General features: G+C 38.6%; 1 non-coding gene across 1 annotated transcript; it reads left to right on the top strand.

Annotated features, from left to right (window-relative positions):
- Window positions 1-1,115: 1,115 nt before the first annotated feature.
- LOC129081294 (U1 spliceosomal RNA) lies at window positions 1,116-1,276 on the top strand. Its single transcript, XR_008530294.1, has one exon. It is a non-coding gene; the product is annotated as a U1 spliceosomal RNA (small nuclear RNA).
- The last annotated feature ends 2,693 nt before the right edge of the window (window positions 1,277-3,969 follow it).

Here is a 3,969-nt window from a genome sequence, read left to right as displayed (position 1 = left end):
TTTTAAAAAATCTACATGACCTATGTGGTTATGGAATTTTTTCCTAACAAGGCATTGCAGATGATTCATGGGGGCTAGACGATATTTTGTTTTCAATGGAAGGACTTATCCTCCTAAACCTGTCTAACTTTTCACTGTACTGATCTGAGAATTCCTTGTATGAATTGAATACTTCTCTATATCATTAAAAAAATAGAAAGACACACACAGACTGAAAATAAGTGGATGAAAAAAGATTTTTCATGCAAATGGAAACAAACAAACAAAAGGCTGGGATAGCAATACTTACATCAGACAAAATAGACTTTAAAACAAAGATTATATAAAAAGAGAAAAAGGACATTACATAATGATAAAGGGACCAATCCTATGAGAGGATATAACCCTTGTAAATATTTATGTACCCAGTATAGGAGCACCTAAATATATAAAGCAAATACTGATGGACATAGAGAGAGAGAGAGCAACAATAATACAGTCTTAGTAGGGAAATTTGACACCCCATTATATCAATGGATAGATCTTCCAGGCAGAAAATCAACAAGGAAACAGTGGCCTTAAATGACACACTAAACCAGATGGATTTAGATGGATTTAAATGCTATTTTCAGAGCATTTCACCCCAAATATGGCAGAGCATATATTCTTTTTAAGTGCGAACATTTCCCAGGATAGACCACAGATAAGGCCACAAAACAAGTCTCAATAAATTTAAGAAGTATGAAGTTATATCAAGCATCTTTTTAAACCACAATGGTTTGAAACTAGAAATCAATTACAACAACAACAAAAACCTGGAAAAACACACAAACACATGGAGGCTAAACAACAAATGAGTTGTTAATGAGATCAAGGACCAAATCAAAAGATACCTTGAGACAAATTAAAATGAAAAAACAACCACTTCAAATCCACGGGACACAGCAAAAGCAGGGAAATTCGTAGCAGTACAGGCCTACCTCAAGAAACAAGAAAAATGTCAATAAACAATCTTACCTCACATCTAAAGAAACTAGAAAAAGAACAACAAAGTCCAAAGTGAGCAGAAGGAAGGAAATAACAAAATCAGAGTGGATATAAACAAAATAGAGTAAAAAATAAAATAAAAAAACAATGCGCATACCTGGTAGGGGAATCCATGGTCGTGAAGGTGGTTTTCCCAGGGCGAGGCTCCTCCCTGCACCCTGGGTGCGCTGACCCCCACAATTTCCCCAAATGTGGGAGGCTCAATCGTGTAATTTGTGGTAGTGGGGGAGTGTGTTCTTGCTCTCCCCTGAGACTAATAAAAAAGTACAAAAGATCAATGAAGCCAAGAGGCGTTTCTTTGAAAAGATAAACAAGATTGGTAAACTTTTTAAAAAATATATATTTTATTGATTATGCTATTACAGTTGTCCCATTTTTTTCTTCCCTTTATCCCCTCCACCCTGCACTGCCCCTCCCTCCAGCATTCCTGCCCCCCTTAGTTCATGTCATTGGGTCGTACATATAAGCTCTTTGGCTTCTGCATTTCCTATATTGTTCTTAACCTCCCCCTGTCTATTTTGTACCTACTATTTATGCTGCTTATTCCCTGTACCTTTTTCCCCATTCTTCCCCTTCCCCTCTGATCTCCATTTCTATGATTCTGTTCCAATTCTAGTTGTTTGCTCAGTTTTTTTTTTAGGTTAAATTTTTGATAGTTGTGAGTTTGTTGTCATTTTCCTGTTCATAATCTTTGATCTTCTTTTTCTTAGACATTTCATATAAGAAGGGCTTGGTGATGATGAACTGCTTTAACTTCACCTTCTCTGGGAAGCACTTTATCTGCCCTTCCGTTCTAAATGAGAGCTTTGCTGGATAGAGAAATCTTGGGTGTAGGTCCTTGCATTTCATGACTTTGAAAACTTCTTTCCAGCCTCTTCTTGCCTGCAAGGTTTATTTTGAGAAATCAGCTGACAGTCTTATGGGAACTCCTTTGTGGGGAACTGTCTCCTTTTCTCTTGCTGCTTTTAAGATTCTCTCCTTATCTTTAATCTTGGGTAACGCAATTACAATGTGCTTTGGTGTGTGCTTCTGTGGGTCCAACTTCTTAGGGGCCCTCTGAACTTCCTGGATCTCCTGGAAGTCTATTTCCTTGGCCAGACTGGGGAAATTCTCCATCATTATTTTTTCAAATAAGTGTTCATTCTCTTGCTCTTGTTCTTCTCTTTCTGGCACTGCTATGATTCGGATAGTGGGACATTTCAAGTTGTCCCAGAGGTTCCTAAGCCTCTCTTCACTTTTTTAAATTCTTGTTTCTTTATTCTGTTCTGGTTGAGTGTTTATCTCTTCCTTCTCCCAATTGTTGATTTGAGTCCCAGTTTTCTTCCCTTTACTGTTGGTTCCCTATATATTTTTCTTTATTGAACTTTGTGTAACCTTCACTTTTTCCTCCATTTTGTGACCATACTCAACCAATTCAGCAAGCATCCAGATTACCAGTACTTTGAACTGTGCATCTGACAAGTTGGCTATCTGTTCATGACTTAGTTCTATTTTTGGAGCTTTGATCTGTTCTTTCATTTGGGCCATATTTCTTTGTCTCAGCACTCCTGTTTCTTTGGGAGGGGCAGAGCCTAAGGTATTCGCCAGGGCGGGGCAACCCAGGTCACTGTGCTGTGATATTCTGTGTGGGGGAGGGGTCTGAGAGGGAACAATGCTGCTTGGTTCTCAGTGGCTTTCAGTCTCTCCCCCCACTACTCACAAGTGAATTGGGCCCTTCTCGTGCTGATTCCCGGGTGGGTGGGTTTGTGTACATTCTAGGACCCTGTGGTTCCTCCAACGGACTCTCCTGTGAGGCTAGGAGTTTCTCCTGCCAACGCAACCCCCGCAGGTTTTTACTTGCAGAGGTTTTGAGGCTTTCTTTTCCTGTGCTGGAACCCTGTATTGCGTGGTCACTCCCCATCTGTTGCTCATGGCTTATCTGCATGCAAATGTGGTACCGCCTAGTCTGCCAGCTGCCTCCTTGCTGCTTATCCTCTCCATCCTGGTTGCCCGTCTCCACTCCTCCTACTGGTCTGGATGAATGTTTCTTCTTTAGCTTCTTGGTTGTTGGACTTCTATACAGTTTGATTTTCTGGCAGTTCTGGTTCTTTTTTTGTTTTTAAATTTGTTGTTGTGCTTCTTTTGATTGTGCGAGGAGGCAAAGTGTATCTACCTATGCCTCCATCTTGGCCAGATGTTCCCAAGATTGTTCAGCTTTTAACCAGACTTCATCAAGAAAAAAAGAGAGAGGATCCAAATAAATAAAATCTGAAATAAAAGAGTAGAAGTAACAACTGTCACCACAGAAATACAAAGGATATAAGAATATATTACAAACAACTGTATGCCAACAAATCAGACAATCTGGAAGAAATTGGTAACTTCCTAGAAACATATAATCTTCCAAGACTGAATCAAGGAAAAACAGAAAATTTGAACAGACCGATTACAACCAACAAAATTGAAGCAGTAATAAAAACACCTCTTAACAAAAGTCCTGGACCAGATGGTTATGCACCTGAGAATTTTACCAAACATTCAAACACTTATCCTTCTCAAACTATTCCAAAACATTCAAGATGAGGGAAAACTTCCAAGATCACTTTATGATGCCAGCCTTATCCTAATTCTAAAACCAGATAAAGACACTAGAAAGAAAGAAAATTATAGGCCAATATTCCTGATCAACATAGATGCAAAAATCCTCAACAAAATATTAGCAACCCAAGTTCAGTAACACATTAAAAATATCGTACACCACAATTAAGTGGGATTTATTTCTGGGATGCAAGTTTCATACAATATCTGCAATCAATTAATGTGATACACCACATGAACAAAATGAAGACTAAAAATCATATGATCATATCAATAATACCGAAAAAGCATTTGACAAAATCCAGCACCCATTTGTGATGAAACTTTCAGCAAAGTGGGAATAGAGGAAACATACCTCAACATAAT

This window comes from Pteronotus mesoamericanus, unplaced genomic scaffold (genome assembly GCF_021234165.1).
Source record: "Pteronotus mesoamericanus isolate MK-2021 breed Mesoamerican mustached bat unplaced genomic scaffold, CSHL_Meso_final contig_947, whole genome shotgun sequence".
Lineage (NCBI taxonomy): Eukaryota > Metazoa > Chordata > Mammalia > Chiroptera > Mormoopidae > Pteronotus > Pteronotus mesoamericanus.
Note: the sequence above shows the minus strand (reverse complement) of the source record. Positions and strands in the feature narration are given on the sequence as shown.